At 39.2% G+C, this 21,194-nt stretch overlaps 6 non-coding genes across 6 annotated transcripts; all 6 read right to left on the minus strand.

Annotated features, from left to right (window-relative positions):
* Positions 1–3,169: 3,169 nt before the first annotated feature.
* On the minus strand, positions 3,170–3,242 carry TRNAA-AGC (transfer RNA alanine (anticodon AGC)). Its single transcript has one exon. It is a non-coding gene; the product is annotated as a tRNA-Ala (tRNA).
* A 1,621-nt stretch (positions 3,243–4,863) lies between these two features.
* Positions 4,864–4,936, minus strand: TRNAK-CUU (transfer RNA lysine (anticodon CUU)). The gene has a single exon. It is a non-coding gene; the product is annotated as a tRNA-Lys (tRNA).
* A 4,175-nt stretch (positions 4,937–9,111) lies between these two features.
* TRNAK-CUU (transfer RNA lysine (anticodon CUU)) lies at positions 9,112–9,184 on the minus strand. Its single transcript has one exon. It is a non-coding gene; the product is annotated as a tRNA-Lys (tRNA).
* A 1,829-nt stretch (positions 9,185–11,013) lies between these two features.
* On the minus strand, positions 11,014–11,086 carry TRNAQ-CUG (transfer RNA glutamine (anticodon CUG)). The gene has a single exon. It is a non-coding gene; the product is annotated as a tRNA-Gln (tRNA).
* A 3,336-nt stretch (positions 11,087–14,422) lies between these two features.
* On the minus strand, positions 14,423–14,495 carry TRNAK-CUU (transfer RNA lysine (anticodon CUU)). The gene has a single exon. It is a non-coding gene; the product is annotated as a tRNA-Lys (tRNA).
* A 1,830-nt stretch (positions 14,496–16,325) lies between these two features.
* Positions 16,326–16,398, minus strand: TRNAQ-CUG (transfer RNA glutamine (anticodon CUG)). Its single transcript has one exon. It is a non-coding gene; the product is annotated as a tRNA-Gln (tRNA).
* Positions 16,399–21,194: the final 4,796 nt, after the last annotated feature.

The raw sequence follows: 21,194 nt of genomic DNA on the forward strand, positions 1-21,194 counted from the left end.
TCGATCCAACTACCTCTCGCTTGCTAAGCGAGTGCTCTACCATTTGAGCTAATTCCCCTGTGTGTTTAATCTGCATAACATTAAAAAAGTAACCTCACTGCCTTCCACACTTTATTTGAAGTCCAATTGCCCATAGCAGTGTTCAGTTCACTCCTAACTTATGCCTTACCTCCCCTTATGGGATGTTTTACAGTTCAGGTTGGCCTGTTTACTACTCGAATATGAGTGATATTGCGGTGTGTTCATCTAGACCCATACCCTACCTAATCTTGAAGTTAAATTTCCCACCAATGAGAAACCAAGGGAGATACCATTTTTGATACTTATTGCATGTCTAATGCAAGAATAATCACCAGATTATGAGAGTCAATGCAATAATCCTGCAAAAATTACTCATTTTCACCCAACGTGGGGCTCGAACCCACGACCCTGAGATTAAGAGTCTCATGCTCTACCGACTGAGCTATCCGGGCTCCCACTTCAAGATGGTATGCCGTCTAATCATTTTTTATGAAGGAAATCCATTCCTGGACAATTTTTGGGAGTTATTGCATGTCTAATGCAATAGTAATCTCCATATTATGAGAGTCAATGCAATATTCAGGCAAAAATTACTCGTTTTCGCCCAACGTGGGGGTCGAACCCATGACCCGAGATTAAGAATCTCATGCTCTACCGACTGAGCTAGCCGGGCTCCCTCCTCAATACAGTATGCAGACCAATCACTTTTTGTGAAGAAAATCAAATCCTGGATATTCCTCTACTCTTGTTTTGCAAGGAAAGACAGATTTATACATCCTTCAGAGGACAGAGTGTCAAATAAAATAAAAGAAAATGAAAATTGCAGTTGTGAGAACTTCATTTTGAGATTGCATAAGAATTCAAATTCCTCTCACGTGCTAAAGAATACCTGAACCCTATTGATTAAACCACTTTAGTTGTTATAATGAGACCATATTTGAAAGCCATCTGTGATTTTTCTGTTCTTACTCTGCAATGACCTTGGCAATGACAAGTTAAAAATAAAATGTATGCAAATTTTATAATGGAGAATGCGGGCATCGATCCCGGTACCTCTCGCATGCTAAGCGAGCACTCTATCATTTGAGCAAATTCACCTGTGTTTTTAATCTGCATAACATGAAAAAAGTAACCTCACTGCCTTCCACACTTCATTTGAAGTCCAATTGCCCATAACAGTATTCAGTTCACTCCTAACTTATGCCATACCTCCACTTATGGGATGTTTTACAGTTCAGGTTGGCCTGTTTACTCCTTGAATATGAGTGATATTGCGGTGTATTCATCTAGACTCATACCCTACCTAATCTTGAAGTTAAATTTCCCACCAATGAGAAACCAAGGGAGATACCATTTTTGATATTTATTGCATGTCTAATGCAAGAATAATCACCAGATTATGAGAGTCAATGCAATAATCCAGCAAAAATTACTCATTTTCACCCAACATGGGGCTCGAACCCACGACCTGAGATTAAGAGTCTCATGCTCTACCGACTGAGCTAGCAAGGCTCCCTCTTCAAGATGGTGTGCAGACTAATCATTTTTTTATGAAGGAAATCCATTCCTGGACAATTTTTGGAAGTTATTGCATGTCTAATGCAAGATTAATCTCCATATTATGAGAGTCAATGCAATATTCAGGCAAAAATTACTCTTTTTCGCCAAACGTGGGGCTCGAACCCATGACCCTGAGATTAAGAGTCTCATGCTCTACCGACTGAGCTAGCCGGGCTCCCTCCTTAAGACAGTATGCTGACCAATCACTTTTTGTGAAGAAAATCAAATCCTGGATATTCCTCTACTCTTGATTTGCAAGGAAAGCCGGATTTATACATCCTTCAGAGGACAGAGTGTCAAATAAAATAAGAAAAAATAAGAACGGAAGTTGAGAGAACTTCATTTTGAGATTGCATAAGAATTCAAATTCCTCTCACGTGCTAAAGAATACCTGAACCCTTTTAATTAAACAACTTTAGTTGTTATAATGAGACCATATTTGAAAGCCATCTGTGATTTTTCTGTCCTTACTCTGCAATGACCTTGGCAATGACAAGTTAAAAATAAAATGTATGCAAATTTTATAATGGAGAATGCGGGCATCGATCCAACTACCTCTCGCTTGCTAAGCGAGTGCTCTACCATTTGAGCTAATTCCCCTGTGTGTTTAATCTGCATAACATTAAAAAAGTAACCTCACTGCCTTCCACACTTTATTTGAAGTCCAATTGCCCATAGCAGTGTTCAGTTCACTCCTAACTTATGCCTTACCTCCCCTTATGGGATGTTTTACAGTTCAGGTTGGCCTGTTTACTACTCGAATATGAGTGATATTGCGGTGTGTTCATCTAGACCCATACCCTACCTAATCTTGAAGTTAAATTTCCCACCAATGAGAAACCAAGGGAGATACCATTTTTGATACTTATTGCATGTCTAATGCAAGAATAATCACCAGATTATGAGAGTCAATGCAATAATCCTGCAAAAATTACTCATTTTCACCCAACGTGGGGCTCGAACCCACGACCCTGAGATTAAGAGTCTCATGCTCTACCGACTGAGCTATCCGGGCTCCCACTTCAAGATGGTATGCCGTCTAATCATTTTTTATGAAGGAAATCCATTCCTGGACAATTTTTGGGAGTTATTGCATGTCTAATGCAATAGTAATCTCCATATTATGAGAGTCAATGCAATATTCAGGCAAAAATTACTCGTTTTCGCCCAACGTGGGGGTCGAACCCATGACCCGAGATTAAGAATCTCATGCTCTACCGACTGAGCTAGCCGGGCTCCCTCCTCAATACAGTATGCAGACCAATCACTTTTTGTGAAGAAAATCAAATCCTGGATATTCCTCTACTCTTGTTTTGCAAGGAAAGACAGATTTATACATCCTTCAGAGGACAGAGTGTCAAATAAAATAAAAGAAAATGAAAATTGCAGTTGTGAGAACTTCATTTTGAGATTGCATAAGAATTCAAATTCCTCTCACGTGCTAAAGAATACCTGAACCCTATTGATTAAACCACTTTAGTTGTTATAATGAGACCATATTTGAAAGCCATCTGTGATTTTTCTGTTCTTACTCTGCAATGACCTTGGCAATGACAAGTTAAAAATAAAATGTATGCAAATTTTATAATGGAGAATGCGGGCATCGATCCCGCAACCTCTTGCATGCTAAGCAAGCACTCTACCATTTGAGCTAATTCCCCTGTGTGTTTAATCTGCATAACATGAAAAAAGTAACCTCGCTGCCTTCCACCCTTTATTTGAAGTCCAATTGTCCATAACAGTGTTTAGTTCACTCCTAACTTATGCATTACCTCCTCTTATGGGATGTTTTACAGTTCAGGTTGGCCTGTTTACTCCTTGAATATGAGTGATATTGCGGTGTGTTCATCTAGACTCATACCCTACCTAATCTTGAAGTTAAATTTCCCACCAATGAGAAACCAAGGGAGATACCATTTTTGATACTTATTGCATGTCTAATGCAAGAATAATCACCAGATTATGAGAGTCAATGCAATATTCCAGCAAAAATTACTCATTTTCACCCAACGTGGGGCTCGAACCCACGGCCCTGAATTTAAGAGTCTCATGCTCTACCAACTGAGCTAGCAAGGCTCCCTCTTCAAGATGGTATGCAGACTAATCATTTTTTTATGAAGGAAATCCATTCCTGGACAATTTTTGGAAGTTATTGCTTGTCTAATGCAAGATTAATCTCCATATTATGAGAGTCAATGCAATATTCAGGCAAAAATTACTCTTTTTCGCCAAACGTGGGACTCGAACCCACGACCCTGAGATTAAGAGTCTAATGCTCTACCGACTGAGCTAGCCGGGCTCCCTCTTTAAGACAGTATGCAGACCTTTTTGTGAAGAAAATCAAATCCTGGATATTCCTCTACTCTTGTTTTGCAAGGAAAGCCAGGTTTATACATCCTTCAGAGGACAGAGTGTCAAATAAAACAAGAGAAAATGAAAATGGAAGTTGTGAGAACTTCATTTTGAGATGGCATAAGAATTCAAATTCCTCTCACGTGCGAAAAAATACCTGAACCCTATTGATTAAACCACTTTAGTTGTTATAATGAGACCATATTTGAAAGCCATCTGTGATTTTTCTGTTCTTACTCTGCAATGACCTTGGCAATGACAAGTTAAAAATAAAATGTATGCAAATTTTATAATGGAGAATGCGGGCATCGATCCCGCAACCTCTCGCATGCTAAGCAAGCACTCTACCATTTCAGCTAATTCCCCTGTGTGTTTAATCTGCATAACATGAAAAAAGTAACCTCGCTGCCTTCCACACTTTATTTGAAGTCCAATTGTCCATAACAGTGTTTAGTTCACTCCTAACTTATGCATTACCTCCTCTTATGGGATGTTTTACAGTTCAGGTTGGCCTGTTTACTCCTTGAATATGAGTGATATTGCGGTGTGTTCATCTAGACTCATACCCTACCTAATCTTGAAGTTAAATTTCCCACCAATGAGAAACCAAGGGAGATACCATTTTTGATACTTATTGCATGTCTAATGCAAGTATAATCACCAGATTATGAGAGTCAATGCAATAATCCAGCAAAAATTACTCATTTTCACCCAACGTGGGGCTCGAACCCACGACCCTGTGATTAAGAGTGCCATGCTCTACCGACTGAGCTAGCCGGGCTCCCACTTCAAGATGGTATGCAGACTAATCATTTTTTATGAAGGAAATCCATGCCTGGACAATTTTTGCGAGTTATTGCATGTCTAATGCAAGATGAAGCTCCATATTATGAGAGTCAATGCAATATTCAGGCAAAAATTACTCTTTTTTGCCCAACGTGGGGCTCGAACCCACGACCCTGAGATTAAGAGTCTCATGCTCTACCGACTGAGCTAGCCGGGCTCCCTCTTTAAGACAGTATGCAGACCAATCCCTTTTTGTGAAGAAAATCAAATCCTGGATATTCCTCTACTCTTGTTTTGCAAGGAAAGACAGATTTATACATCCTTCAGAGGACAGAGTGTCAAATAAAACAAGAGAAAATGAAAATGGAAGTTGTGAGAACTTCATTTTGAGATTGCATAAGAATTCAAATTCCTCTCACGTGCTAAAGAATACCTGAACCCTATTGATTAAACCACTTTAGTTGTTATAATGAGACCATATTTAAAAGCCATCTGTGATTTTTCTGTTCTTACTCTGCAATGACCTTGGCAATGACAAGTTAAAAATAAAATGTATGCAAATTTTATGATGGAGAATGCGGGCATCGATCCCGCAACCTCTCGCATGCTAAGCAAGCACTCTACCATTTGAGCTAATTCCCCTGTGTGTTTAATCTGCATAACATGAAAAAAGTAACCTCGCTGCCTTCCACACTTTATTTGAAGTCCAATTGTCCATAACAGTGTTTAGTTCACTCCTAACTTATGCATTACCTCCTCTTATGGGATGTTTTACAGTTCAGGTTGGCCTGTTTACTCCTTGAATATGAGTGATATTGCGGTGTATTCATCTAGACTCATACCCTACCTAATCTTGAAGTTAAATTTCCCACCAATGAGAAACCAAGGGAGATACCATTTTTGATATTTATTGCATGTCTAATGCAAGAATAATCACCAGATTATGAGAGTCAATGCAATAATCCAGCAAAAATTACTCATTTTCACCCAACATGGGGCTCGAACCCACGACCTGAGATTAAGAGTCTCATGCTCTACCGACTGAGCTAGCAAGGCTCCCTCTTCAAGATGGTGTGCAGACTAATCATTTTTTTATGAAGGAAATCCATTCCTGGACAATTTTTGGAAGTTATTGCATGTCTAATGCAAGATTAATCTCCATATTATGAGAGTCAATGCAATATTCAGGCAAAAATTACTCTTTTTCGCCAAACGTGGGGCTCGAACCCATGACCCTGAGATTAAGAGTCTCATGCTCTACCGACTGAGCTAGCCGGGCTCCCTCCTTAAGACAGTATGCTGACCAATCACTTTTTGTGAAGAAAATCAAATCCTGGATATTCCTCTACTCTTGATTTGCAAGGAAAGCCGGATTTATACATCCTTCAGAGGACAGAGTGTCAAATAAAATAAGAAAAAATAAGAACGGAAGTTGAGAGAACTTCATTTTGAGATTGCATAAGAATTCAAATTCCTCTCACGTGCTAAAGAATACCTGAACCCTTTTAATTAAACAACTTTAGTTGTTATAATGAGACCATATTTGAAAGCCATCTGTGATTTTTCTGTCCTTACTCTGCAATGACCTTGGCAATGACAAGTTAAAAATAAAATGTATGCAAATTTTATAATGGAGAATGCGGGCATCGATCCAACTACCTCTCGCTTGCTAAGCGAGTGCTCTACCATTTGAGCTAATTCCCCTGTGTGTTTAATCTGCATAACATTAAAAAAGTAACCTCACTGCCTTCCACACTTTATTTGAAGTCCAATTGCCCATAGCAGTGTTCAGTTCACTCCTAACTTATGCCTTACCTCCCCTTATGGGATGTTTTACAGTTCAGGTTGGCCTGTTTACTACTCGAATATGAGTGATATTGCGGTGTGTTCATCTAGACCCATACCCTACCTAATCTTGAAGTTAAATTTCCCACCAATGAGAAACCAAGGGAGATACCATTTTTGATACTTATTGCATGTCTAATGCAAGAATAATCACCAGATTATGAGAGTCAATGCAATAATCCTGCAAAAATTACTCATTTTCACCCAACGTGGGGCTCGAACCCACGACCCTGAGATTAAGAGTCTCATGCTCTACCGACTGAGCTATCCGGGCTCCCACTTCAAGATGGTATGCCGTCTAATCATTTTTTATGAAGGAAATCCATTCCTGGACAATTTTTGGGAGTTATTGCATGTCTAATGCAATAGTAATCTCCATATTATGAGAGTCAATGCAATATTCAGGCAAAAATTACTCATTTTCGCCCAACGTGGGGCTCGAACCCACTACCCTGAGATTAAGAGTCTCATGCTCTACCGACTGAGCTATCCGGGCTCCCTCCTTAATACAGTATGCAGACCAATCACTTTTTGTGAAGAAAATCAAATCCTGGATATTCCTCTACTCTTGTTTTGCAAGGAAAGACAGATTTATACATCCTTCAGAGGACAGAGTGTCAAATAAAATAAAAGAAAATGAAAATTGCAGTTGTGAGAACTTCATTTTGAGATTGCATAAGAATTCAAATTCCTCTCACGTGCTAAAGAATACCTGAACCCTTTTGATTAAACCACTTTAGTTGTTATAATGAGACCATATTTGAAAGCCATCTGTGATTTTTCTGTTCTTACTCTGCAATGACCTTGGCAATGACAAGTTAAAAATAAAATGTATGCAAATTTTATAATGGAGAATGCGGGCATTGATCCCGGTACCTCTCGCATGCTAAGCGAGCACTCTACCATTTGAGCTAATTCCCCTGTGTGTATAATCTGCATAACATGAAAAAAGTAACCTCACTGCCTTCCACACTTTATTTGAAGTCCAATTGCCCATAACAATGTTCAGTTCACTTCTAACTAATGCCTTACCTCCACTTATGGGATGTTTTATAGTTCAGGTTGGGCTGTTTACTACTCGAATATGAGTGATATTGCGGTGTGTTCATCTAGACTCATACCCTACCTAATCTTGAAGTTAAATTTCCCACCAATGAGAAACCAAGGGAGATACCATTTTTGATAGTTATTGCATGTCTAATGCAAGAATAATCACCAGATTATGAGAGTCAATGCAATAATCCAGCAAAAATTACTCATTTCTGTCCAACGTGGGGCACAAACCCACGGCCCTGAGATTAAGAGTCTCATGCTCTACCGACTGAGCTGGCCGGGCTCCCACTTCAAGATGGTATACAGACTAATCATTTTTTATGAAGGAAATCCATTCCTGGACAATTTTTGGGAGTTATTGCATGTCTAATGCAAGATGAATCTCCATATTATGAGAGTCAATGCAATATTTAGTCAAAAATTACTCGTTTTTGCCCAACGTGGGGCTCAAACCCACGACCCTGAGATTAAGAGTCTCATGCTCTACCGACTGAGCTAGCCGGGCTCCCTCTTTAAGACAGTATGCAGACCAATCCCTTTTTGTGAAGAAAATCAAATCCTGGATATTCCTCTACTCTTGTTTTGCAAGGAAAGACAGATTTATACATCCTTCAGAGGACAGAGTGTCAAATAAAACAAGAGAAAATGAAAATGGAAGTTGTGAGAACTTCATTTTGAGATTGCATAAGAATTCAAATTCCTCTCACGTGCTAAAGAATACCTGAACCCTATTGATTAAACCACTTTAGTTGTTATAATGAGACCATATTTAAAAGCCATCTGTGATTTTTCTGTTCTTACTCTGCAATGACCTTGGCAATGACAAGTTAAAAATAAAATGTATGCAAATTTTATAATGGAGAATGCGGGCATCGATCCCGCAACCTCTCGCATGCTAAGCAAGCACTCTACCATATGAGCTAATTCCCCTGTGTGTTTAATCTGCATAACATGAAAAAAGTAACCTCGCTGCCTTCCACACTTTATTTGAAGTCCAATTGTCCATAACAGTGTTTAGTTCACTCCTAACTTATGCATTACCTCCTCTTATGGGATGTTTTACAGTTCAGGTTGGCCTGTTTACTCCTTGAATATGAGTGATATTGCGGTGTGTTCATCTAGACTCATACCCTACCTAATCTTGAAGTTAAATTTCCCACCAATGAGAAACCAAGGGAGATACCATTTTTGATACTTATTGCATGTCTAATGCAAGTATAATCACCAGATTATGAGAGTCAATGCAATAATCCAGCAAAAATTACTCATTTTCACCCAACGTGGGGCTCGAACCCACGACCCTGTGATTAAGAGTGCCATGCTCTACCGACTGAGCTAGCCGGGCTCCCACTTCAAGATGGTATGCAGACTAATCATTTTTTATGAAGGAAATCCATGCCTGGACAATTTTTGCGAGTTATTGCATGTCTAATGCAAGATGAAGCTCCATATTATGAGAGTCAATGCAATATTCAGGCAAAAATTACTCTTTTTTGCCCAACGTGGGGCTCGAACCCACGACCCTGAGATTAAGAGTCTCATGCTCTACCGACTGAGCTAGCCGGGCTCCCTCTTTAAGACAGTATGCAGACCAATCCCTTTTTGTGAAGAAAATCAAATCCTGGATATTCCTCTACTCTTGTTTTGCAAGGAAAGACAGATTTATACATGCTTCAGAGGACAGAGTGTCAAATAAAATAAGAAAAAATAAGAACGGAAGTTGTGAGAACTTCATTTTGAGATTGCATAGGAATTCAAATTCCTCTCACGTGCTAAAGAATACCTGAACCCTTTTGATTAAACGACTTTAGTTGTTATAATGAGACCATATTTGAAAGCCATCTGTGATTTTTCTGTTCTTACTCTGCAATGACCTTGGCAATGACAAGTTAAAAATAAAATGTATGCAAATTTTATAATGGAGAATGCGGGCATCGATCCCACTACCTCTCGCTTGCTAAGCGAGCGCTCTACCATTTGCACTAATTCCCCTGTGTGTTTAATCTGCATAACATTAAAAGTGTAACCTCACTGCCTTTCACACTTTATTTGAAGTCCAATTGCCCATAACAGTGTTCAGTTCACTCCTAACGTATGCCTTACCTCCACTCATGGGATGTTTTACAGTTCAGGTTGGCCTGTTTACTACTCGAATATGAGTGATATTGCGGTGTGTTCATCTAGACTCATACCCTACCTAATCTTGAAGTTAAATTTCCCACCATTGAGAAACAAAGGGAGATACCATTTTTGATACTTATTGCATGTCTAATGCAAGAATAATCACCAGAATATGAGAGTCAATGCAATAATCCTGCAAAAATTACTCATTTTCACCCAACGTGGGGCTCGAACCCACGACCCTGAGATTAAGAGTCTCATGCTCTACCGACTGAGCTAGCCGGGCTCCCACTTCAAGATGGTATACAGACTAATCATTTTTTATGAAGGAAATCCATTCCTGGACAATTTTTGCGAGTTATTGCATGTCTAATGCAATATTAATCTCCATATTATGAGAGTCAATGCAATATTCAGGCAAAAATTACTCGTTTTCGCCCAACGTGGGGCTCGAACCCACAACCCTGAGATTAAGAGTCTCATGCTCTACCGACTGAGCTAGCCGGGCTCCCTCCTCAATACAGTATGCAGACCAATCACTTTTTGTGAAGAAAATCAAATCCTGTATATTCCTCTACTCTTGTTTTGCAAGGAAAGACAGATTTATACATCCTTCAGAGGACAGAGTGTCAAATAAAATAAAAGAAAATGAAAATTGCAGTTGTGAGAACTTCATTTTGAGATTGCATAAGAATTCAAATTCCTCTCACGTGCTAAAGAATACCTGAACCCTTTTGATTAAACCACTTTAGTTGTTATAATGAGACCATATTTGAAAGCCATCTGTGATTTTTCTGTTCTTACTCTGCAATGACCTTGGCAATGACAAGTTAAAAATAAAATGTATGCAAATTCTATAATGGAGAATGCGGGCATTGATCCCGGTAGCTCTCGCATGCTAAGCGAGCACGCTACCATTTGAGCTAATTCCCCTGTGTGTATAATCTGCATAACATGAAAAAAGTAACCTCACTGCCTTCCACACTTTATTTGAAGTACAATTGCCCATAACAGTGTTCAGTTCACTTCTAACTAATGCCTTACCTCCACTTATGGGATGTTTTATAGTTCAGGTTGGGCTGTTTACTACTCGAATATGAGTGATATTGCGGTGTGTTCATCTAGACTCATACCCTACCTAATCTTGAAGTTAAATTTCCCACCAATGAGAAACCAAGGGAGGTACCATTTTTGATAGTTATTGCATGTCTAATGCAAGAAAAATCACCAGATTATGAGAGTCAATGCAATAATCCAGCAAAAATTACTCATTTCTGCCCAACGTGGGGCTCAAACCCACGGCCCTGAGATTCAGAGTCTCATGCTCTACCGACTGAGCTGGCCGGGCTCCCACTTCAAGATGGTATACAGACTAATCATTTTTTATGAAGGAAATCCATTCCTGGACAATTTTTGGGAGTTATTGCATGTCTAATGCAAGATGAATCTCCATATTATGAGAGTCAATGCAATATTTAGGCAAAAATTACTCGTTTTTGCCCAACGTGGGGCTCGAACCCACAACCCTGAGATTAAGTGTCTCATGCTCTACCGACTGAGCTAGCCGGGCTCCCTCTTTAAGACAGTATGCAGACCAATCCCTTTTTGTGAAGAAAATCAAATCCTGGATATTCCTCTACTCTTGTTTTGCAAGGAAAGACAGATTTATACATCCTTCAGAGGACAGAGTGTCAAATAAAACAAGAGAAAATGAAAATGGAAGTTGTGAGAACTTCATTTTGAGATTGCATAAGAATTCAAATTCCTCTCACGTGCTAAAGAATACCTGAACCCTATTGATTAAACCACTTTAGTTGTTATAATGAGACCATATTTAAAAGCCATCTGTGATTTTTCTGTTCTTACTCTGCAATGACCTTGGCAATGACAAGTTAAAAATAAAATGTATGCAAATTTTATAATGGAGAACGCGGGCATCGATCCCGCAACCTCTCGCATGCTAAGCAAGCACTCTACCATTTGAGCTAATTCCCCTGTGTGTTTAAGCTGCATAACATGAAAAAAGTAACCTCGCTGCCTTCCACACTTTATTTGAAGTCCAATTGTCCATAACAGTGTTTAGTTCACTCCTAATTTATGCATTACCTCCTCTTATGGGATGTTTTACAGTTCAGGTTGGCCTGTTTACTCCTTGAATATGAGTGATATTGCGGTGTGTTCATCTAGACTCATACCCTACCTAATCTTGAAGTTAAATTTCCCACCAATGAGAAACCAAGGGAGATACCATTTTTGATACTTATTGCATGTCTAATGCAAGAATAATCACCAGATTATGAGAGTCAATGCAATAATCCAGCAAAAATTACTCATTTTCACCCAACGTGGGGCTCGAACCCACGGCCCTGAATTTAAGAGTCTCATGCTCTACCAACTGAGCTAGCAAGGCTCCCTCTTCAAGATGGTGTGCAGACTAATCATTTTTTTATGAAGGAAATCCATTCCTGGACAATTTTTGGAAGTTATTGCATGTCTAATGCAAGATTAATCTCCATATTATGAGAGTCAATGCAATATTCAGGCAAAAATTACTCTTTTTCGCCAAACGTGGGGCTCGAACCCATGACCCTGAGATTAAGAGTCTCATGCTCTACCGACTGAGCTAGCCGGGCTCCCTCCTTAAGACAGTATGCTGACCAATCACTTTTTGTGAAGAAAATCAAATCCTGGATATTCCTCTACTCTTGATTTGCAAGGAAAGCCGGATTTATACATCCTTCAGAGGACAGAGTGTCAAATAAAATAAGAAAAAATAAGAACGGAAGTTGAGAGAACTTCATTTTGAGATTGCATAAGAATTCAAATTCCTCTCACGTGCTAAAGAATACCTGAACCCTTTTAATTAAACAACTTTAGTTGTTATAATGAGACCATATTTGAAAGCCATCTGTGATTTTTCTGTCCTTACTCTGCAATGACCTTGGCAATGACAAGTTAAAAATAAAATGTATGCAAATTTTATAATGGAGAATGCGGGCATCGATCCAACTACCTCTCGCTTGCTAAGCGAGTGCTATACCATTTGAGCTAATTCCCCTGTGTGTTTAATCTGCATAACATTAAAAAAGTAACCTCACTGCCTTCCACACTTTATTTGAAGTCCAATTGCCCATAGCAGTGTTCAGTTCACTCCTAACTTATGCCTTACCTCCCCTTATGGGATGTTTTACAGTTCAGGTTGGCCTGTTTACTACTCGAATATGAGTGATATTGCGGTGTGTTCATCTAGACCCATACCCTACCTAATCTTGAAGTTAAATTTCCCACCAATGAGAAACCAAGGGAGATACCATTTTTGATACTTATTGCATGTCTAATGCAAGAATAATCACCAGATTATGAGAGTCAATGCAATAATCCTGCAAAAATTACTCATTTTCACCCAACGTGGGGCTCGAACCCACGACCCTGAGATTAAGAGTCTCATGCTCTACCGACTGAGCTATCCGGGCTCCCTCCTTAATACAGTATGCAGACCAATCACTTTTTGTGAAGAAAATCAAATCCTGGATATTCCTCTACTCTTGTTTTGCAAGGAAAGACAGATTTATACATCCTTCAGAGGACAGAGTGTCAAATAAAATAAAAGAAAATGAAAATTGCAGTTGTGAGAACTTCATTTTGAGATTGCATAAGAATTCAAATTCCTCTCACGTGCTAAAGAATACCTGAACCCTTTTGATTAAACCACTTTAGTTGTTATAATGAGACCATATTTGAAAGCCATCTGTGATTTTTCTGTTCTTACTCTGCAATGACCTTGGCAATGACAAGTTAAAAATAAAATGTATGCAAATTTTATAATGGAGAATGCGGGCATTGATCCCGGTACCTCTCGCATGCTAAGCGAGCACTCTACGATTTGAGCTAATTCCCCTGTGTGTATAATCTGCATAACATGAAAAAAGTAACCTCACTGCCTTCCACACTTTATTTGAAGTCCAATTGCCCATAACAATGTTCAGTTCACTTCTAACTAATGCCTTACCTCCACTTATGGGATGTTTTATAGTTCAGGTTGGGCTGTTTACTACTCGAATATGAGTGATATTGCGGTGTGTTCATCTAGACTCATACCCTACCTAATCTTGAAGTTAAATTTCCCACCAATGAGAAACCAAGGGAGATACCATTTTTGATAGTTATTGCATGTCTAATGCAAGAATAATCACCAGATTATGAGAGTCAATGCAATAATCCAGCAAAAATTACTCATTTCTGTCCAACGTGGGGCACGAACCCACGGCCCTGAGATTAAGAGTCTCATGCTCTACCGACTGAGCTGGCCGGGCTCCCACTTCAAGATGGTATACAGACTAATCATTTTTTATGAAGGAAATCCATTCCTGGACAATTTTTGGGAGTTATTGCATGTCTAATGCAAGATGAATCTCCATATTATGAGAGTCAATGCAATATTTAGGCAAAAATTACTCGTTTTTGCCCAACGTGGGGCTCGAACCCACGACCCTGAGATTAAGAGTGCCATGCTCTACCGACTGAGCTAGCCGGGCTCCCACTTCAAGATGGTATGCAGACTAATCATTTTTTATGAAGGAAATCCATTCCTGGACAATTTTTGCGAGTTATTGCATGTCTAATGCAAGATGAAGCTCCATATTATGAGAGTCAATGCAATATTCAGGCAAAAATTACTCTTTTTTGCCCAACGTGGGGCTCGAACCCACGACCCTGAGATTAAGAGTCTCATGCTCTACCGACTGAGCTAGCCGGGCTCCCTCTTTAAGACAGTATGCAGACCAATCCCTTTTTGTGAAGAAAATCAAATCCTGGATATTCCTCTACTCTTGTTTTGCAAGGAAAGTACAGATTTATACATCCTTCAGAGGACAGAGTGTCAAATAAAATAAGAAAAAATAAGAACGGAAGTTGTGAGAACTTCATTTTGAGATTGCATAGGAATTCAAATTCCTCTCACGTGCTAAAGAATACCTGAACCCTTTTGATTAAACGACTTTAGTTGTTATAATGAGACCATATTTGAAAGCCATCTGTGATTTTTCTGTTCTTACTCTGCAATGACCTTGGCAATGACAAGTTAAAAATAAAATGTATGCAAATTTTATAATGGAGAATGCGGGCATCGATCCCACTACCTCTCGCTTGCTAAGCGAGCGCTCTACCATTTGAGCTAATTCCCCTGTGTGTTTAATCTGCATAACATTAAAAGTGTAACCTCACTGCCTTTCACACTTTATTTGAAGTCCAATTGCCCATAACAGTGTTCAGTTCACTCCTAACGTATGCCTTACCTCCACTCATGGGATGTTTTACAGTTCAGGTTGGCCTGTTTACTACTCGAATATGAGTGATATTGCGGTGTGTTCATCTAGACTCATACCCTACCTAATCTTGAAGTTAAATTTCCCACCATTGAGAAACAAAGGGAGATACCATTTTTGATACTTATTGCATGTCTAATGCAAGAATAATCACCAGAATATGAGAGTCAATGCAATAATCCTGCAAAAATTACTCATTTTCACCCAACGTGGGGCTCGAACCCACGACCCTGAGATTAAGAGTCTCATGCTCTACCGACTGAGCTAGCCGGGCTCCCACTTCAAGATGGTATACAGACTAATCATTTTTTATGAAAGAAATCCATTCCTGGACAATTTTTGCGAGTTATTGCATGTCTAATGCAATATTAATCTCCATATTATGAGAGTCAATGCAATATTCAGGCAAAAATTACTCGTTTTCGCCCAACGTGGGGCTCGAACCCACAACCCTGAGATTAAGAGTCTCATGCTCTACCGACTGAGCTAGCCGGGCTCCCTCCTCAATACAGTATGCAGACCAATCACTTTTTGTGAAGAAAATCAAATCCTGTATATTCCTCTACTCTTGTTTTGCAAGGAAAGACAGATTTATACATCCTTCAGAGGACAGAGTGTCAAATAAAATAAAAGAAAATGAAAATTGCAGTTGTGAGAACTTCATTTTGAGATTGCATAAGAATTCAAATTCCTCTCACGTGCTAAAGAATACCTGAACCCTTTTGATTAAACCACTTTAGTTGTTATAATGAGACCATATTTGAAAGCCATCTGTGATTTTTCTGTTCTTACTCTGCAATGACCTTGGCAATGACAAGTTAAAAATAAAATGTATGCAAATTCTATAATGGAGAATGCGGGCATTGATCCCGGTAGCTCTCGCATGCTAAGCGAGCACGCTACCATTTGAGCTAATTCCCCTGTGTGTATAATCTGCATAACATGAAAAAAGTAACCTCACTGCCTTCCACACTTTATTTGAAGTACAATTGCCCATAACAGTGTTCAGTTCACTTCTAACTAATGCCTTACCTCCACTTATGGGATGTTTTATAGTTCAGGTTGGGCTGTTTACTACTCGAATATGAGTGATATTGCGGTGTGTTCATCTAGACTCATACCCTACCTAATCTTGAAGTTAAATTTCCCACCAATGAGAAACCAAGGGAGGTACCATTTTTGATAGTTATTGCATGTCTAATGCAAGAAAAATCACCAGATTATGAGAGTCAATGCAATAATCCAGCAAAAATTACTCATTTCTGCCCAACGTGGGGCTCAAACCCACGGCCCTGAGATTCAGAGTCTCATGCTCTACCGACTGAGCTGGCCGGGCTCCCACTTCAAGATGGTATACAGACTAATCATTTTTTATGAAGGAAATCCATTCCTGGACAATTTTTGGGAGTTATTGCATGTCTAATGCAAGATGAATCTCCATATTATGAGAGTCAATGCAATATTTAGGCAAAAATTACTCGTTTTTGCCCAACGTGGGGCTCGAACCCACGACCCTGAGATTAAGTGTCTTATGCTCTACCGACTGAGCTAGCCGGGCTCCCTCTTTAGGACAGTATGCAGACCAATCCCTTTTTGTGAAGAAAATCAAATCCTGGATATTCCTCTACTCTTGTTTTGCAAGGAAAGACAGATTTATACATCCTTCAGAGGACAGAGTGTCAAATAAAACAAGAAAAAATGAAAATGGAAGTTGTGAGAACTTCATGTTGAGATTGCATAAGAATTCAAATTCCTCTCACGTGCTAAAGAATACCTGAACCCTATTGATTAAACCACTTTAGTTGTTATAATGAGACCATATTTAAAAGCCATCTGTGATTTTTCTGTTCTTACTCTGCAATGACCTTGGCAATGACAAGTTAAAAATAAAATGTATGCAAATTTTATAATGGAGAATGCGGGCATCGATCCCGCAACCTCTCGCATGCTAAGCAAGCACTCTACCATTTGAGCTAATTCCCCTGTGTGTTTAAGCTGCATAACATGAAAAAAGTAACCTCGCTGCCTTCCACACTTTATTTGAAGTCCAATTGTCCATAACAGTGTTTAGTTCACTCCTAATTTATGCATTACCTCCTCTTATGGGATGTTTTACAGTTCAGGTTGGCCTGTTTACTCCTTGAATATGAGTGATATTGCGGTGTGTTCATCTAGACTCATACCCTACCTAATCTTGAAGTTAAATTTCCCACCAATGAGAAACCAAGGGAGATACCATTTTTGATACTTATTGCATGTCTAATGCAAGAATAATCACCAGATTATGAGAGTCAATCCAATAATCCAGCAAAAATTACTCATTTTCACCCAACGTGGGGCTCGAACCCACGGCCCTGAATTTAAGAGTCTCATGCTCTACCAACTGAGCTAGCAAGGCTCCCTCTTCTAGATGGTGTGCAGACTAATCATTTTTTTATGAAGGAAATCCATTCCTGGACAATTTTTGGAAGTTATTGCATGTCTAATGCAAGATTAATCTCCATATTATGAGAGTCAATGCAATATTCAGGCAAAAATTACTCTTTTTCGCCAAACGTGGGGCTCGAACCCATGACCCTGAGATTAAGAGTCTCATGCTCTACCGACTGAGCTAGCCGGGCTCCCTCCTTAAGACAGTATGCTGACCAATCACTTTTTGTGAAGAAAATCAAATCCTGGATATTCCTCTACTCTTGATTTGCAAGGAAAGCCGGATTTATACATCCTTCAGAGGACAGAGTGTCAAAAAAAATAAGAGAAAATGAAAACGGAAGTTGTGAGAACTTCATTTTGAGATTGCATAAGAATTCAAATTCCTCTCACATGCTAAAGAATACCTGAACCCTTTTGATTAAACCACTTTAGTTGTTATAATGAGACCATATTTGAAAGCCATCTGTGATTTTTCTGTTCTTACTCTGCAATGACCTTGGCAATGACAAGTTAAAAATAAAATGTATGCAAATTTTATAATGGAGAATGCGGGCATCGATCCCGCAACCTCTCGCATGCTAAGCAAGCACTCTACCATTTGAGCTAATTCCCCTGTGTGTTTAAGCTGCATAACATGAAAAAAGTAACCTCGCTGCCTTCCACACTTTATTTGAAGTCCAATTGTCCATAACAGTGTTTAGTTCACTCCTAATTTATGCATTACCTCCTCTTATGGGATGTTTTACAGTTCAGGTTGGCCTGTTTACTCCTTGAATATGAGTGATATTGCGGTGTGTTCATCTAGACTCATACCCTACCTAATCTTGAAGTTAAATTTCCCACCAATGAGAAACCAAGGGAGATACCATTTTTGATACTTATTGCATGTCTAATGCAAGAATAATCACCAGATTATGAGAGTCAATCCAATAATCCAGCAAAAATTACTCATTTTCACCCAACGTGGGGCTCGAACCCACGGCCCTGAATTTAAGAGTCTCATGCTCTACCAACTGAGCTAGCAAGGCTCCCTCTTCTAGATGGTGTGCAGACTAATCATTTTTTTATGAAGGAAATCCATTCCTGGACAATTTTTGGAAGTTATTGCATGTCTAATGCAAGATTAATCTCCATATTATGAGAGTCAATGCAATATTCAGGCAAAAATTACTCATTTTCGCCCAACGTGGGGCTTGAACCCACGACCCTGAGATTAAGAGTCTCATGCTCTACCGACTGAGCTAGCCGGGTTCCCTCCTAAAGACAGTATGCAGACCAATCCCTTTTTATGAAGAAAATCAAATCCTGGATATTCCTCTACTCTTGTTTTGCAAGGAAAGACAGATTTATACATCCTTCAGAGGACAGAGTGTCAAATAAAATAAGAAAAAATAAGAACGGAAGTTGAGAGAACTTCATTTTGAGATTGCATAAGAATTCAAATTCCTCTCACGTGCTAAAGAATACCTGAACCCTTTTGATTAAACCACTTTAGTTGTTATAATGAGACCATATTTGAAAGCCATCTGTGATTTTTCTGTTCTTACTCTGCAATGACCTTGGCAATGACAAGTTAAAAATAAAATGTATGCAAATTTTATAATGGAGAATGCGGGCATTGATCCCGGTACCTCTCGCTTGCTAAGCGAGTGCTCTACCATTTGAGCTAATTCCCCTGTGTGTTTAATCTGCATAACATGAAAAAAGTAACCTCACTGCCTTCCACACTTTATTTGAAGTCCAATTGCCCATAACAATGTTCAGTTCACTTCTAACTAATGCCTTACCTCCACTTATGGGATGTTTTATAGTTCAGGTTGGGCTGTTTACTACTCGAATATGAGTGATATTGCGGTGTGTTCATCTAGACTCATACCCTACCTAATCTTGAAGTTAAATTTCCCACCAATGAGAAACCAAGGGAGATACCATTTTTGATAGTTATTGCATGTCTAATGCAAGAATAATCACCAGATTATGAGAGTCAATGCAATAATCCAGCAAAAATTACTCATTTCTGTCCAACGTGGGGCACGAACCCACGGCCCTGAGATTAAGAGTCTCATGCTCTACCGACTGAGCTGGCCGGGCTCCCACTTCAAGATGGTATACAGACTAATCATTTTTTATGAAGGAAATCCATTCCTGGACATTTTTTGGGAGTTATTGCATGTCTAATGCAAGATGAATCTCCATATTATGAGAGTCAATGCAATATTTAGGCAAAAATTACTCGTTTTTGCCCAACGTGGGGCTCAAACCCACGACCCTGAGATTAAGAGTCTCATGCTCTACCGACTGAGCTAGCCGGGCTCCCTCTTTAAGACAGTATGCAGACCAATCCCTTTTTGTGAAGAAAATCAAATCCTGGATATTCCTCTACTCTTGTTTTGCAAGGAAAGACAGATTTATACATCCTTCAGAGGACAGAGTGTCAAATAAAACAAGAGAAAATGAAAATGGAAGTTGTGAGAACTTCATTTTGAGATTGCATAAGAATTCAAATTCCTCTCACGTGCTAAAGAATACCTGAACCCTATTGATTAAACCACTTTAGTTGTTATAATGAGACCATATTTAAAAGCCATCTGTGATTTTTCTGTTCTTACTCTGCAATGACCTTGGCAATGACAAGTTAAAAATAAAATGTATGCAAATTTTATAATGGAGAATGCGGGCATCGATCCCGCAACCTCTCGCATGCTAAGCAAGCACTCTACCATTTGAGCTAATTCCCCTGTGTGTTTAATCTGCATAACATGAAAAAAGTAACCTCGCTGCCTTCCACACTTTATTTGAAGTCCAATTGTCCATAACAGTGTTTAGTTCACTCCTAACTTATGCATTACCTCCTCTTATGGGATGTGTTACAGTTCAGGTTGGCCTGTTTACTCCTTGAATATGAGTGATATTGCGGTGTGTTCATCTAGACTCATACCCTACCTAATCTTGAAGTTAAATTTCCCACCAATGAGAAACCAAGGGAGATACCATTTTTGATACTTATTGCATGTCTAATGCAAGAATAACCACCAGATTATGAGAGTCAATGCAATAATCCAGCAAAAATTACTCTTGTTCTCCCAACGTGGGGCTCGAACCCACGACCCTGAGATTAAGAGTCTCATGCTCTACCGACTGAGCTAGCCGGGCTCCAGCTTCAAGATGGTATGCAGACTAATCATTTTTTATGAAGGAAATCCATTCCTGGACAATTTTTGCGAGTTATTGCATGTCTAATGCAAGATGAATCTCCATATTATGAGTGTCAATGCAATATTCAGGCAAAAATTACTCTTTTTCGCCCGACGTGGGGCTCAAACCAACTACCCTGAGATTAAGAGTCTCATGCTCTACCGACTGAGCTAGCCGGGCTCCCTCCTTAAGACAGTATGCAGACCAATCCCTTTTTGTGAAGAAAATAAAATCCTGGATATTCCTCTACTCTTGTTTTGCAAGGAAAGCCAGATTTATACATCCTTCAGAGGACAGAGTGTCAAATAAAACAAGAGAAAATGAAAATGGAAGTTGTGGGAACTTCATTTTGAGATTGCATAAGAATTCAAATTCCTCTCACGTGCTAAAGAATACCTGAACCCTTTTGATTAAACCACTTTAGTTGTTATAATGAGACCATATTTGAAAGCCATCTGTGATTTTTCTGTTCTCAATCTGCAATGACCTTGGCAATGACAAGTT

The sequence above is a fragment of the Lissotriton vulgaris genome, chromosome 1_1 (genome assembly GCF_964263255.1).
Source record: "Lissotriton vulgaris chromosome 1_1, aLisVul1.2, whole genome shotgun sequence".
Lineage (NCBI taxonomy): Eukaryota > Metazoa > Chordata > Amphibia > Caudata > Salamandridae > Lissotriton > Lissotriton vulgaris.